Consider the following 16,131-nt stretch of genomic DNA (forward strand, 5'->3'; position numbering starts at 1 on the left):
GTGCCGCTGCCCCCCAAAGTAACAGGGACCCCCTCAGAGAGTGTCCAGCCGCACATCCACCAGGGCCGTGGCCCGGCCCCTCCTTACCCCTGACTCCCCCACCCCTTCCTTCCCCACGGCCCGCCTGGGGTTCAGCCCCCAGGCCCTGAGCGGGGTGGTCAGAGAGGCACACCGGGGGATGCTGCCGGAGCCCCGTGATTCCCAGAGGGAGACCCGAGGGGTCAGGAGGCTACAGGTTTACATGGAGGTGGGGTGGGAGCCCCCAGGCCTTTCACAACCCCAGGAGCAGCGCCCCCCCCCCTTCCTGAGCCCAGTGACCCTGGGGCTGGGTGGGGCTCTGGCCAGGGAGGAGCAGGCCGGTCCCCGCCCCAGATGACCAGACAGGCCTGCTCCCTTACCTAGTGGGCCAAGCTGCCACTGCGGGGACACAGCCACGCTCCCGCCGACCCAGAGGAGGGTCTCCGCCAGGCAGGCCACCGTTCCCTTGGTCCGGCTGGGGGTAAATGGCCAGGGGACAGACATGCCCTGATGATGGCCAGGGGTGGGCTCACGGAGGCCAGAGAGGGCCAGCCCCCAGCCCCACCCCAGCGGCAGGTCAGGCGGCGGCAGGCAGCCCGGGGCTCCACGGGGCCCCCTTCTCTCCTCGGCTTCTTCCTCCCCGGCACTGCCCACCGAGGCCCCCGCAGGGCTGCTCCCAGGCGCCTCTGGCATTGGCCTCTCACCTGCTGTCCCCGATGGCCCCCGAGCCAGCCCACCCACCACCAGGGCCACAGAGGGGTCCCAGGAGAAGCAACGCCCCAGGGCCTGAGGTGGGGAAGCTGCAGGGCCTCTGCCCGCCCCCTCCCCGCCCCGCCCAATCCCCTGCGCTAATCCAAGCCTGGATCCAGCCCAGCTGGCCAGAGGATTTAGGCCAAGGGAACGCCCGGCCGGGGACCGGGAGGGGACCAGGCAGGTGGCAGTGTCGACCGAGGCCCCAGGCCACCAGCCCCCATGCCCCGGCTGAGTAACGACAGGCAGGAGAGCAGGTGGTCTCCCTGGGGACCTGAAGACCACAGCGGTAAGGCCTGGGGTGATGGTCCTCATGGGACCACCCACTGGGGCGCGCTCTCAGGCCCTACCAGGGGATCTCCCTACCCCCCTCCGCAGGCTGGATGCCCTGCTCCATCCCAGCCTGTGCCCCAGGAGAAGGCCCTGCCCTCACCCCACATCTCTCATACTCCAGGGGAGCTCCGAGTGGATTCCTGAAGTCCCAGTGGGCCTGGAGGTGGGACGGAAGCAGCAGTATCCTGCCCCCCAGCACCCAGCTCCCCGTGGGCTGGCGCCCTAGAGCCAAGCTGGGCGGGACTGCCTGGCCAGGCCTGTTTGGCCCACGGGAGACCCGGGGCCTACTGAGCCCCTTTCTGCTGCGACTCCCAGCACTGGCTGGAGGATGCAGGTCCCCAAGCCTGGGTCTAGCCCTCCTTGCCTCCGTCACCCAGCTCCAGGCCCCTGGCGTGCAGCCGCAGTCCCCAAGGACCAGCCCCCAAGACTGACCTTTCCCAGCGGAGGGGACACATTCCTCACAGCATCTGCCCTCAGAGGCTGGGCTGGCCTGGGCCGGCTGCCCTGCTCATGGCCGACCTGTCCTGGAGGAGGAGGGCCGGGCCCAGGGAAGACCTGCCTGCTGCCTGCTGACCCAACACAAGGCCCAGTCAAGGCCACCCAGCTAAGGCCCAGACGAGGGGCAACCAGGGGAGGCAGGGCGGGTGGCATCCCCTCCTCCTGGGGGCCAGGGGCTGCCGGGCGTCAGAGGGTCCCAGGGCAGGCCAGCCTGGCAGACAAGGGGACACAGGCCGGGGGCAGAAACCCACCCCAGTCGCGGCAGCGGGGAGGACTGGGTCTTGCCCCGAAGACCTCACGTTCCTCCTGCTGCTGGGCCCACGAGCCCCTAGCCCACCCTGTGCCCCCTGCCCAGGCACCGCAGGGACAGCATGAATCCGTGTCCCAGGCCGCCTGTGGCAGTGCTGGGCCAGCACCCCCCAGTCCTCACTGCCATAAACCCCACTGCTCCTGGGCTGTGCCGGGGCCCTCAGCCTTCCCCCCGGCAGCCAGAGGGGCGGAGCCCGGGCCAGGCCACAGAGCCAGGGCCAGAGGGCGCCAGAGGCCGGGCAGCCTGGGACACTCCCTTGGGTCCAGGGTCAGGGAGGGTAGGTGGCACAGACTCTGAGGAGACAGGACGGGTCACCTGGGCTGACCACAAGAACCAGGGTCCCGTCATCGACTCAGAATCAAATGCCCGAACCCAGTTAGGAGCTTTGCCCAGGAGGCACTGGCTCCGTCCCTGCAGAAGGTGGCTCTGCACGGAGCTGGAAAGGGGACTCCGTCCTAGGCGTCCTCAGGAAGACGCAGGCTGCCGGAGCCCCTGTGATGGGCGGCGGGGAAGGGGAACCAGAAAGCCCCGGGTGCATCAGGACCAGAGCAAGGCCAGGGATGGCCCCGGCCGAGGCCCAGTGGCCCACACTCTCGGTGCCCTGGACCCCGTGTGATGCCCACCCCTCCTTCCTGCTCACCCTTCCTGTGGTCACTGCCCTCATCCCCTCCGTGGCCCTGGACCACACACTCCCGCCCCAAAGCCTGCGTCTCCTCGAACCCAGCTCACACCTGGTCCCCCCTGCTCTTCCCTCCCCAGAGAGGGCTCCAGTCTGGAGGTGCCCTCGCCTCCCCCCACAAAGCTCCCCCACCCCAAGCTCTCCCCCAAGGTCACGCCCTTGGGCTCTCAGCCACTGGCTGATCAAGGGTCTCCCGCTGCCACCCCGGGGGGCTTGGGTGCCCCCATCTTCCTGGGCAGGGGTTCTGGGAGGGGGCCCGGCCCCTGCATCCCAGAGTCCCTGTCTCCACGGCTGCCCCAGGCCATAATCCTCCACTGACCAGGCAGATGAGGTCCAGCTAATCTGCCTCAGGCAGGGCTCTGCTGGCGAGGCCACTGCCCAGGGGAGCCCCCGCTCCTCCTCTGACGCTCCAGGAGTCAGGTGGGCGCAGAACCACAGCTGCTGTGCAAGACGGGGACGCCCCAGGGCTGCAGGACGCTGGCGGGGAGCACCCCTCCCAGGGGTGGCTGTGTCACCCGCATGGTGCAGCCGGGCACCCTGGGTGCAAAGGCCACGTCCCCAGTAATTGCCAAGCCGAGGTGAACCCCCTACAGGCCCCAAGCCCACATGGCTCAGCCCCCCAAACCAGGAGGTGTGGGACCCCTGCCTCGCACCCCCAGCAGCCCCCCAAAGGTGCCAGGCCAGCAACACCAGCTGGGACCCCCACTCCCGCAGAGTCACACTCGGCGCCCAGGTCCCCAGGCCTGAGAAACAGCCCCCCAGGGGGCTGCCTGAGAGCAGACTCAGGCGACCCTGGAGGGAGCAGGGCCTAGCGCCCCCCCCGGCCCCATAACGGGGGCCACAGATGGGGCCCTGGGGCGCCCTTCACACCCGGGCCGGGTTCACCCCACCCCCACAAGGCAGGGGAGCCCACCGTGACCTGGTGTGCTCCCCCACTGCCTGGGACCCACGCACCCTCCCCGGGGTGTGGGCTGCCATTCCTCACAAGGCCCCAGACCCCAACTGTGGTCCACGCCCTCGGTCAGGGGCCTCCCTGCTCGAGCCCCGACACCTGCTGCAGGTGCCCAGCCCGCCGCCCCGGCCCGGCCCTGTGGGGCTCAGATGGGAGGGAGCAGCGCACCTGGCCTCCAGGCCCTCGTACCTGTCCCACCCTGAACGACAGGCCCACCCGGGAGGCCTGCCCTGCCCTGGGACCCCCTGCGCCCCCAGGCCAGGACAGCTGGGGGCCAGCTACCCAGGTCAGGAAGGGGCAGGAAGGCTCCGTCGGGGAGGGGAGCTCCCCAGGCCCCTCCATCATCACACCCACCCCGCACCCAGAGGGTCCCGCGTGCCGGGCCCTCCCCTGTGCCCCCCTCCCCAGGTCCTGTCCTGTGACCCTGGGCGACTCCTTCGAGCCTCCTCACCCTGCCTCGTGGCTGCTGACAGGACCACGTGTATTCGCCTGCACGCCGTGCGCTCCAGGGAGGGGGCGTCCCAGGCCTGTCCGGCTCTGCCCCTGCACCAGCCGGGACCAGGCGCTCGAGTGGGGGCGGGCACAGGGCCCAGGCCACCAAGCCAGCTCCAGGAGATGACAGGGAGCCGGCGTCTGGCCTGGCCGTCCAACCTTCTCGGGCTCAGCCTTCTCGGGCTCAGCCTCACCAGGCAGCACCGACACCTCCAGCCGCAGAGCCTGGCATGCAGACGCGCCCGGCAGACGGGACGGGCAGGGCCAGCTCCCGAGGCGGGGAGAGAGCACAGCACCCTCGACCCCACACGACCCCCAGGGGAGAGGCGCCCGGGGCCCCCCTCGCCTCGGCCGCTGCCCTGCGGCAGAAGCGCCGCCCAGGACGCCTAGCCCAGCAGCCGCCAGGAAGCGGAGGCCTCAGACGGGCCTCGCTCGGCCCCTGCCGCAGGTCCCCCAGCTGTCAGAAGGCGGCCCCCAGCCCCTGGCTCCTTCCTGCCCCAAGCCCCACGGAGGGCGGCGGCCGGCCGCGGGACACGGGCGGCCATGGCTGCAAGGAAGGAGCGCCCTCGCGGTCAGAAGCCGGGTAGCTCTGGCTTCATTTTGCTTTTAAGGCCGAGACTGATCTTGTCCTAACGCGGCAGCAACGAGGGGGCAGTGGCAGCGGCATCTCCGCCTCTCCCCCAGGAAAGGCTGGGAAATCAATTTAATCTTCCAACAAAACTCGCAAATTACGCCCACAGGCTTCCCAGCGAGAGCGCACACACACACGCACGCGCACACAATGCACATGCGCACGCACACACGCACGCGCGCACACACAATGCACATGCGCACACACACGCACACACGCACGCACGCGCGCACACCCTGTTCGCTTGCCCTTCGTGGGGCAAACCAGCATCTGCCCTCCCTGCTTGTCTGCTTCCAGCCCTTTCCTCCTCCGAAGCTTCTTTGCCTTCTTGAAGGACCTTCCAGTGGACCCTCCCCGTGTCCACTTTACTCAGAATGGTCAGTAACAGCGGGACACACGGGGTCCTCAGCCCCCCACCAGCCTCCCCCCGCACTGCACGGGGGGCCCCGCTCAGCACGCAGTAGGCGCTCAGACAGTGCTCAGGTGGAGAAGGGAAGGAGGCGGGGCCTCCAGGAGGGAGGGACGGGATTATTTAAATGCCTGAGGAGCGGGACGCCCCGCCCCGCACGTCTGGGTGTCTCCTCCCCAACTACTTTTATCTTATCAGGGAGTGTGAGCTGCCTCCTTCAAGCCCACCTTCCCAGGCAAGACCTCAGGGTGGCTGTGCTCCGGGCCGGGAGACACAGGAGCCCTGGCTGGCCCGAGGGCTCCGCACCGCGGCGGTGGAGCTGGAGGGTCCTTTGGCCGGGTCAGCAAGGCCTGGGCCTGGCCCCAGACAAGCCTGGGGGAGAGCTGAGGGCTCGGGGGGCAGGGCAGCAGGCGGGGAGGGAGACACCCTGTCACCAGGATGTGCCCTTTTCCTCCTGCAGGGCCCCCCCCACGGGGCAGGCAGCTCAGTCCTCCAGCGGGAGAGTTGAGCGTTCGGTGGGCGGGGGCCTGGCCCCCCTGTATCGCCCAGCTGGGCCGTGAGGAGGGCCAGAGGGGGACGGGGCGTGAGCGGGCCAGGCTCTGCTCTGCCTCCTTGGGCTGCTTCTGGCCACCCGCCCTCTCTGGGCCTGTGCGCTAAACCTCAGGGAGTCGGGGACAGAGAGTGTCCTAGAGAGTGGGGACAGACTGGTGGCCAGCCACGCTCCATCCAGCAGGCGACTGACCAGCCAGGCTGGGCCTGCACTTTCCACCTGCCCACAGAGGCCTCTGGTGCCCCTGCCCTGGGTGGGGACGGCAGCAGCCTGCCCCCCTGCCCCTCCAGCCGGTGGCCTGAGCTCCTTCCAGGATCAGCCCTGGGAAGGCCAGAGGGTGACGGAGCAGAGGGTGACGGAGCAGAAGCATTCGTGATGGTCACAGCCGCCCACAGCTGTCCCAGCCTCCTGTGGCAGCGGGCACCGGTGGACAGGACACTCTCTGAGGCAGAGGGTGTCCAGTGGCCGCACCTGCCCCCTGGAGAAGCCCCTTCCCCTGCAGTGGGCCCCCACACTGACATGGAGCCGTCTGAGCACCACGGGGGGCCGGGGGGTCTCCAGCACAGCGGGGTCCCAACGTTTGGCCTTCCTCTGCCCACCCAGCAGAGCCGGGGCCTCCTCGCACTGGCCAGGGACAGGCCCAGCCCTGGCGGTCCCCCGCTCAGCTACGGCGGCGGCATTAGTCACATCCGACAGACCTTCGGGAGAGGACTCGGCTAGCAGCCGTCCACGGCCTCCTGCCCTCAAAGCTGCCCTGGTGCCTGTGTTCTGGGGGCTCCTGCCCTGGCATCACTTGGGTGAGGCTGCGAGGGCGGGCAGGCGGTGGGGGGCCGAGGCTGGTGCCGGCCCACATCGGGAGGGGCCCAGGGAGCCCCAGGGAGTGGCTGCAGAGGGAGAGAGAGGCTCACAGCGGCACCGGGGGCGGGGGGGCACTTCCCTGAAAAGTCACCAGATGGAACCTGGTCTGTCTGTGGGGAGCTGGGGGGCGGCTCCAGGGGAGGGGACCTCGCGGTACTGGCCTGCCGGCCCCGCCCCAGCCCTCACCCGCCCAGGCCCGTGCGGGGAGTCGGGGCAGCAGCCGGTGGGGCTGGACGGCCGCCGGGCAGAGCCACGGGGTAGCCGGGAAACAGAAGAAGGCTGAGCCCTTCCCCCAGCCGGGCCACGCCCCCCAGCCAGGGCGGCCAGCCACCTCCGAGGCAGCTGCCGCGAGAGCCCTGGGGCCTCAGCACAGAGGGGAGGTTCCAGAACCGGGCAGGTCCTCCAAGTGTCCCACATCTCGTGCAGGACGCCCCCCCCCACCCCACTTGGGGGCTGGGCCAGCTGCCTGCCCCCGGTCCTGCCCCGGGGGGTCCTGCCCCCAGGGGTCCTGCCCCGAGGGGCCCGGTGGACCTGCCTGGGTCTCACCCTGACTCCCCGCCATGAAGCCCCCGGACGCACACCGCTGACCGGGAAGGGTGCCTAGGAGCAGCCGCCTGCACCCAGCCCGCGGTCAGCTCCACCGCGGGGGCCTGACCGCCAGGGAGCGCTTCCAAAGGAAGCCGCGGCTCGGCTGAGGCAGGGCCCGGGGCCTGGGCCAGGCCAGGTCCCGTTCAGTGTGAAATCAGGACCGCCCTGAGTCACCTGGAGGCTTGTCTGTGGGTCCCCAGACCTGGGTAGGCTGAGGGACCCCCGGGACAGGGTGGCCCTCTGTCCCTGAGCGGTGGCTCCATCATGGCTCCCGAGGACCCGCCTGCTGACAGAGCCTTCCTGGGCCACCACGCCTGCAATTCCCCAGCCTTGGGACTCTGAGCTTGAGGGTCCACGGGCTCTGGCGCGGCTTGAGCAGGCAGACTCCAAGCAGCTCAGTCCCCTCAGCTGACCGGCTGGCACACGAGGCCCCGCCCTGGGACCCTCCGCACACGCTGCCCCGGCGGGTGTGGAAACCCTGCTCGAGGGCTGCCCAGGTGGGTGACTTCCTCTCCCCACAGCTCGCAGAGCCACGGAAACATCCTGTCCTGGGGAGGGCACCCGCTGCCCCACCTGGAGGCCCACGCCCACCGGCCTTTCCCACAGGGGACGTCGGTCGGGCCCGCGGGAGCCCACGAACTGGAAGCAAAGTCCCAGGAAGAAACAGACATTTCCGATTACTCATCCCCCACCTCAACCCCCCTCCACCGACAGCTCTCAGAGAACTGGAGCCGGCCCGGGCACGGCACAGGAAGGGGCCCCGCGTGCCCCGCGCCCTGCCCCTGCAGAGGGGGGCTTCCCGGTGGGGGCCGGACCACTGGCTGTTCAGGAGACAGGTGACGGGAGAGCCGAAACCTCGGCCATCGGCTCATCAGCGGTGCAGCTGGAGGCCGGAGCCGAGACTCCAGCTCTCTGCTCCATCCTCAGCTGCACGTTTGAGACTGCTCCCTCCCTGGGAGGGGGGCCCAGCACGCCGTCCGTCCCAGAAGATAAGGGCCACGCCGCACATGGCCACCCTCGAGGCTGGCCGAGCCCTCGGCCCAGAGGACAGGGCACGGAGGTGGGCTCACGGCGGGTCCTGCTGCCGCCCGCCTCCCAGGCCCAGGCTGCTCCCTCGTGGCGGAAGACACCGGCTACGTCGGGGCTACCTGCACCTTGGGGCCCTGGGGCCCCATGGCAGCAGCCATTCCTGCACCGTCTTCAAGCAGGCATCCTGCACCCAGCGGTTCTGAACGAGGCCAGGCCGGCCCAGGACTGTTGATTCCACAGAGTTCTCTGCAGGCCAGATTGGCAGGAACGTGCTGGGCCAGGCCCTCCCCAGGGACCACCCACCCATGGGAACCCTGCCCTGCGCTGGAGGCTGCGGTCAGGGAGTGGGCGCACCGGGGGTGGCCTGAGCACCCGGCCAAGCTGAGAACGTCTGCACCACCAGCCCCGTCTACACCCTCCACACCGTCCTCCATTCATAAAGGGCAACTCATCTCGGGAGGCAGGAGGGGACAGGCATTCCTGGAACAGCCACACGGGCCAGGCGCACTCTTCTCAAGGCCACCCTATGAAGGCAACCCCATGCTGTCCCTCTCCTCCATGAGAGGCTCAGAGAGGGTCAGTGCCTTGCTTGAGGTCACACAGCTCACGAGAGGCACCGGCGGGGACACATCCTCAGTCCGCCCGGCAGTAATGCCCCTGCCTGCTACACATGCTTTCCAAGGCTCCCCAGGCCCTCCCCCGTGTCCATGCCAATCAGGGCAGAACAAATCGGGTCCAGAACCACCAGGATCCGGACAAATCACCAGAAGGCAGCTCCTATTGTCCTTGGAATCCCAGCCCTTAATCAGGAAATTCTTCTGCTCTCCAGCCCGAGTAACTCCTGCTGCAGCCGTGGCGCTGGCCCCGCTTCCCTCCCTGCCATTCCCACCCTTGGTCCGGAGCAAGTGCTGCACTGGGGACAGACAGAGACCCTCTCTGGAGAAGCTCTGCCCCATCCTGTCCCTGCAGGACGGGCCCCGACACCAAGCGCCCGGTCCCTCTACATGCAAGCTCCTCGGTGCCGGGCAGCTCCGGGCAGCCTCAGAGGGCTTCTGCCAGCCCTGCTGATCTGTGCCGTCGGCCCGGAGCAGTGCCCTGGCCCCCAGATCAAGACGGCGTGACAGATTCGAGCAAGCACTTGCCCACACAGGTGCCAGGGTTCAGCAAACAAGGGCAGGTCCCTCAGGCTGAGGCTGCCGCTGCCCCGTCCATGGTGCTGACAGAGGCTCGGGCTGCCTCCACGGCCCTGGATGGGGACGGCGTGAACAGGCTTGGCCCCTGGGTCCCACAGGCCAGGACACCCAGATCTGACCCCCAAGAAGGCCGAAGTCCGTAGGGGGCAGGGTGGCGGTCGGGGGCTGTGTCGGCTCTGACGGGGCACCTCCTGCTGTCCATCAGGGTTGTCACCGCGCTTCAGAGTGGTGCCAGCACAGGTCGGGATATGACGTGGGGGGTGGGGGCCGGGGGCCGGGGGCGGGGAGAAGTGTGCGGGTGTTGGTGCGAATGGGGTCGTCGGAGAGGTCCCCGGTCGGGGGCGTCAGGCGCTGCCCACGTGGGGTCGGTGGGTCACCGATGGGCAGCTCAGCACCTGGTCCTGGGCTCCCCAGAGGGCCGATCACAGCCTTCTTCCTTGAGCCCCTCCTGTCCGCCTTACCTTGGTCCCGGCTGAGCCCGCCAGGTTCCCCGGGCACTGCCATGGCCCGCAGGCTCCACCCCGGCTGCCACCGGCACAGCCTGAGGGGTCCCCAGGCAGCGTGCTGGCCCCGCGTGTCCCCGTGTCCAAGCTGGGCACCCCTCGCGTGCCCATGCCCGATCAACGGCTGCCCGCGCCCGGCCCCTGCTGCCGGGACCGCCCCTCCCGCGGGATCCCCGCCTGCCTTAACCCTTCGCTGCCACTGCCGCTGACAGGCTGGGAAGCACAGAGGGTGGAATGGTGCACGCGGGGCACGTGTCGGGCTGGGAGTGGGGGCGGGGGCGCGGACAGAGGCAGGCGCATGGGGTGGGGGGGGTGCTGTGCGCTCCTCCAGCGCGGGCTCTGCCCACCACCCCCGGCTGTTCCTGGCCTCCCTCCCATCCTCCAGGTTGGCCCCCCTACCGGAGCGGGTAGACGCTTGCCTCCCCCCAGGAGCCAAATGTCCCCCAGCTGGCATCCCCTCAAGTCACTGCACAGAGCCTCCTCCCAGGCCCATGGGCTGGATCCAGGACAAGTCACCCCACCCCCCAGGGGGCCCCCACGAAGGCTCGGCGCTCCAGAGGTGGCTAGGGTGACATTTCACTGGCTGTCCTGGTGGGGGGTGTACAGCATGACAACAGTGGGGGTCCCAGGGCCCCTGGTGACAGCCCAGCCCCCTGGGCATCCAGATCGCTCCTGTGCTCCCTCCCTGCCTTCCACGCACCCCCAGCGAGGGTCCTGCAGAGGCCTGGGGGGGCTGGGAGGTGGAGGGGCTGCCGGGGGTACCGGAGAACAGCCCCCCACGCCCGCCTCTGCGCGCCGCCCGGAGGGGTCCTGCTGGGAGCGAAGCCGGGGTCAGAGGCTCAGGAGGGCAAGTGCCGAGCAGCCCCCACCTGGTCCCGATCCCCAGCAAAGCCTGCCTCCCCCCCGCTGTGCTCTGGTTTGACCTGCTGCATCCAGCATCTGAGGGAAATTACATTTCCTACATCAACAAAAGAGATTTCTGTTCCTCGGGGGCTGTTTGGAAAGCTGCCGCCTCTGCCCGAAGCCCCGTCTGTCAGGGCTGACCCACAGCCCAGTGGGTGGCCTGGGGAGGTTTACAGGGAATGGGGAGCCTGGTCTGGGGACGGGCAGGCAAGCATCAGGGCTCTCTGCGTTGCCGCCTTCCAAGGGGCGACTGCCTCTTGCCAGGCAAGGCACCCAGGTGCCGATGGGAGCATGTCAGCTGTCACCGTCACCACACTGGATCCCACCCAGGGAAGGCCCAGGGCCCAGCGCCCAGCTCCCTTAGAGGGGCAGCCGTCCCCCCTTGGCCGCCCCTCCTGGAGACCTGGCCCTTGGGCCAGACTGGCCACCGCCCGGGCTCTGGGGACCTGCCCTCGTGACCTGACACCGTGACCCTCCCGTGTCCACGCTGGTCACGTGTTTGCTCGGCACAGCCAGGGTCCGCAGGGCTGGCAGCGACCACGGGAGGGAGGGGCAGCGCCCTCCCTCGGGTACCAAGTCTGACTGAAGTTCCCGCTGGTGGCAGCAGGAGGGGGTCCTACGGCTGAAGCCAAGGACAGGGGTCCAGTCAGTCCAAGCAGTGGCACCAAGTGCAAATGTGCAAGAGCCGAGCAGAGGCCAGGGAGCGAAGCGGGGAGGGGCGGTCCAGCAGCGCACACCTGGGATGGTGACTCCGGTCCCCTCTGGGAAAGGCCCAGCAGCCCCAAACTCTCAGAAGAGGAGGAACCGAGGCAGGGAGAGAGGGGACCAAGGGACAGGAGATGAGAGGCAAAACCAAAGCCAGACCCGAGAGAGAGAATGTGCGGGAGGGCGTGCGGACCGCAGGGTCCCCGGGGGAGGGGGCTCTGGCCGGCCCAGCCTCGTCTCCCTGGAGTGGACCAAAGGCCCCTGAGCCCCACCCTGCGAGGAAGTCGGATGAAACTCAGGTTCAGGTTCTAACGAATAATCCATCGGTGTCGCCAGCCCCGCCCACCGCTCGCAGCCCAGCGAGATGATTTCCGTTACCTGGGCCTGCGATTAAAGGCGGTGATTAAAAGCCGCCTGCGGCACACGTTAGTTTGCTTAAGATTCTGATCTCCTAAATCTCCTTTCTGGGCATTTAAGCAAAATTCCGCCTTTGAGAGCCTTTGGCCTGGCTAGCAGTGTGTGGGAGGAAGGGCCTGCCGGCCCCCAGGAGTTTAATTTCCTTCTCGTTTGAGGAAGGGGACCGGAATACACAGGTGATGGGGAGCGGGCGCGGGGCCGCTGCCTGAGCCCCTCTCGCTGGGGTGGGCGCCGTGTGCCCTTGAGCCCCACTCCTGTCCCCGGCCGGGTGCACTGCCCTTCTACAGCCTGAGCTGCCTCCCTCCCGGCACCCCTGCTTCGGGACCAGGCCCGGCTGCATAAACCTGCCTGACTGCGGGGCACAGGGCCTTGCTCAGGTCTGGGGTCACATCCAGGGCCGGGGCTTCCCCAGCCCTGGTGACAGAGCCCAGGCCTGGACACCCAGGGCAGGGGCAGTGGGTGTGGCCTCACAGGTCAAAACAGCGGAGGAGGATTGAGCCTACAGCAGTTGTCCCTCTACCCCCTCTCTGGGACGGGGTCCCTGCGTTCCAGGTCTAAAGCGCTGTGTCCGGACAGGGGCCAGTCTGAGGCTGGACCTGGCCGTGAGCTCCAGCTGGGTCCACCCAAGCACTGCCGGGAGGAGACTGTGCCCTAAGACGTGGAGGCCAGCCTGGACCTTGGGACCCAGAGCCCTGGGTTCCCGGCCGGGCCTGTAAGTGGGCAAGCCTCATGTGTCACCTCAGTTTTCTTGCCTGAACAATGGGAGCACTGCACACGTGCTCCCGGGGCCAGGCTCTGCAAAGGGGGGCAGCCGCTCACTGTCTGCTCCCAACAACCGGGGCCGCGTGGGGACCCTGCCGAGCCCTCCCCTCCTCCCGGCCCTGGGCTGCCCCGCCCAGACCTGGCCCTGATGCTCCCCACGCGTGCCCAAGAAGGGCAGGGGCAGCCCAGGGTCTCAGGGGGCAGAACCTGGGTCCCCGATTTCCGTGGCCCGCCAGTGCCCTGCCACAGCCTGAAACCCACTTTCCACTTAGGGTTTCACCATTTACTTGAAGGGTATAACGCAGCCCCTCTCTTGTGGCCCTGCAGGAAAAACTCCTACACCTCTGATCTCCAGAAAAAACCATTAGCCAGCCCCTGTCCCAGGGCGAGGCTGGAGACGTGGGCCGTGACCAGGCCAGGGCCTCTCCTGCCTTGGCGGGGCCGCAAGGGCCTGTGTGTGTGCACGTGCGTGTGCCCAGAGACTCGTAGGGGCGCCTCCGTGCACAGCCTGGGTCAGCCTCCACGTGACACGTGGAGTTCACCGCCCTCTGCCCTCAGTGTCCGTGTCTGTAACCGAGGAAGGTCCAGCAGTTCTGAGGGGGTGGCCAGCCTGGAGCCCCACCTGAGGCCACGGAAGAAGGTCTGGAGGGCAGTGCGGATCAGTGGGCACCTGGTGGGGTACCAGCCGGGGCCAGGCCATCTTGCGCCAAAGGTCCAAGGGCAATGCCCACTTTGCGGGGGGCCGCTGTGCGAAGAGCGCGGCCCTGACCCGTGCCCGGGTGGCAGCAGCCGCTGACGGCCCCCAGGAGCAAGAGGCCGTGAGCGATCACCTTCCCACCAGCGGAGTAAAAGCAGACGTACGCCCTCAGAAACCTCCACGGGGCACCTCGGATTTCGGCTTCCGGCTTCCGACTTCCGTCCTACGTAAATCTCCAAGGAAACGCTTCCCCACGACCCGCTCAAGAAACTGATTTGAGGCTGCAGCCCAGTTGCAGGCAGAGCTCTGCCGAGGACCCACCAGCAACGCGGAACCCGTGCACAGCAGAGGGGCCCCGGCCGGTCCCTGATTCTGCTTCTCCAAGGCTGCTTCTTCAGAATGTCCCAGTTAGAAGGGGCCCCAGAGGCCACCGGGTCCAACCTCTCCGCTTTTCCAAAAGGAAAACTGAACAGAGGGGTCTTGCCCGGGGTTCACAGCCAGGCAGAGGCAGAGCCGAGACCAGGATCCAGGCCCTGACCCCAGGCAGCTCCCCTCCCAGTTGGGTCACCCCAAAGGTCACACTGGCCCCTCCTGCCACCTCAAGTGTGGGCACCGCGGCCCACCCCAGCCGGCACGCGGCACATCTTAGCCACCTCTCCAAAGAGTCGAGCGCTTGTTTAAAGATGGAAAGGCGGCCGCTTGGGTGACGACACAGTACTGACGGCCCCGCTGTTGGGAGAGACACAGGGCCCGGCAGCCACGCAGGAGAAGTTTTATTAATTATTCAACCCTGAAGCCAATTTAGTGTCGCTTTCTTGGTTGGTTTAAGAGCTCTATAAATGGTAAGGCTTCTGTTAAGGGACTGAGCCGCTCGGGAGGCCCTCGTGGGTGGCCGGACCCACCCCACCACCTGAGACACACACTCAACACGCCAGTACGGGCTGAGCAACATCCTGCCTCGGGAAGCAGCTGGGGAGGGAGAAGCAAGTGGCACACGGGGACCAGGCAGGGGACAGCCCCTCTGTCTGGGCCCCGCGATGTCCCCCATATGAAGAGTCCCTGCTCCCCCAGGCCCGGAGGCGCCCATGGGGTCACTCCCGTGATGAGCTGAGTCCAGGGCTCGGGCCTGAGGTTGCGGTCACAGACCCGGGGGAGCCAGCCCGCCCACAGCTGCCCAGATCGACCACAGCTGCCCAGAGTGACCACAGGTCGCTGGGGGAGATGGAGGGGGCCGGCTGGAGTGTAAAGTAGCAGGGAGGTGTGCAGCCTGCGCAAACCAAGGGAGCGGCATCTGAGAAGATGCCCCGAGAAAGTGGGACCTGAGGAACCCAGAAACTTGGGGTGCGGGGTGAATAGCCCAGGAGACCCCCGATGCAGAGGCCCCGGGTGGGAAGGGTGCCGCTCTGGGCCTGGCACCCCCACTGCCCCCGGCACCCCCGTGCCAGCCCCCAACACGGGCATGCTCCTGTCTCCCGGTCCCCCAAGCCTGGTGGAGCCAGCAGACACTTCGAAGGGACCGCCTTCGCCACACTCCCAGGCAGAAGAACGAAACAAAGTGGAAACGACAGCCCGGAATGGTTGGATTCAGGGGGCACCAGGGGCGGTGGAGTCCCACCGGCCGGGGAGATCCTCATCCCCACAGCGTCCTCAAGGGCTGCTGGGGCAGGAGGGGAGCCGAGGCCCTCATCTGGCCAGAGCCCCGGGGCCACAGACGAACCGTGGGAGGACGCAAGAAGGGTGGGGCCATCCAGGGCGGCGATGGGCTGGCAGGGAGAGGAGGCCACGGACGGCGGGAGGGAGGAGAGCTTCCAGAAGGCTCTGCCTGAATGGCCGAGGCCACACCCTCGTGCCCAGGCCCCCAGCTGCCCAGGGGCCCGGTCCGCGCTCGGACAGTGGTACCTGCAGCCACAGCGCATCCACGCGCCTCCCCCCGCGCCCCCTCAGGATAACCTCAAGCCCTGATCAGCCGGGGGTCCGGCCGGGTCACCGGGTCAGCGCCCAGCCCCGGGCTGCCGCGGCCCAGTCACTGGACAGAGCCCGTGGGAGCCGGCACTGCCCTCGCCTCCCGGCCCACCTGCACCAGCCTGACCTAGATTCCGTGCCCGCATGCATGCCGGGCAGAGCCACGGCCAGCCTGGCACCAAGACAGGGGCCGGATGCCGGGCCAAACGCGGCCACATCGTCGCTGGCCCGGCCCACCCGGGGCAACCCCCAACACCCCCAGCAGGGTCTGTGCGGAGTTGCCCGCCACTTGCCCCGTGGCAGGCCAGGCCAGGCCCCCAGCACCTGGGCGTCCCCTTCAGCCTCGCCAGCCTGTGCTGCACCATCTTGGTGCCCGTGTGCCACCCAGGCATGGGGACAGGAAGCCACTTGGCCGCTTGCATCGATTAAAAATATAATAAACATCCTTGAAATTAGAAGCACGTGCATGCAAAGCCCTGCTTTTGGCTACCAGGCTCGCAGGCCTTGCACGCGTTCCCAGGCCAGAGGGGGTGCAGGCAGCATGCACCCACCATCCCAGGCCAGGTTCGGCCACCTGTGTGCCCCTGGGCCATCTTCCCTTGCCCCTATCCCTCCCACCTAGTGCACTGCCCGTCCCCCAGCTGACAGCCAGCGTTAATTAGGCACCTGCTGTGTGCCAGGCATTGCGCTTGGGGACAGGGAGCGATGAGCAAAGCAGAAGCAGCCTCTGCCTCCAGGCAGCGCTGGGGCGGGGGCGGGGCGGGGGTATTGGCTGGGCCGCGCCCACCACAGCGAGCAGGGCTCTCGGCCCAGGACCCAGCTCAGGGCACAAAGGGGCCGAGGAGGGGTGGGGGGGTGTGAACACAGATCCGGGAGGTGGGGGGTGTGAACG

At 68.3% G+C, this 16,131-nt stretch overlaps 1 protein-coding gene and 1 long non-coding RNA gene across 2 annotated transcripts in view; one reads left to right on the top strand and one right to left on the bottom strand.

The window, feature by feature from the left end:
- Positions 1-16,131, bottom strand: part of PLCH2 (phospholipase C eta 2) — a 69,930-nt gene that overhangs the window by 25,213 nt on the left and 28,586 nt on the right. The window lies entirely within an intron of this gene.
- LOC102988427 (uncharacterized) overlaps positions 4,986-16,131 on the top strand; it is a 12,184-nt gene continuing 1,038 nt past the window's right edge. The window contains exon 1 of the long non-coding RNA XR_448025.3: positions 4,986-5,040. This is a non-coding gene — a long non-coding RNA (uncharacterized lncRNA). The remainder of the gene's footprint in view (positions 5,041-16,131) is intronic.

The sequence above is a fragment of the Physeter macrocephalus genome, chromosome 3 (genome assembly GCF_002837175.3).
Source record: "Physeter macrocephalus isolate SW-GA chromosome 3, ASM283717v5, whole genome shotgun sequence".
NCBI classification, from domain to species: Eukaryota; Metazoa; Chordata; class Mammalia; order Artiodactyla; family Physeteridae; genus Physeter; species Physeter macrocephalus.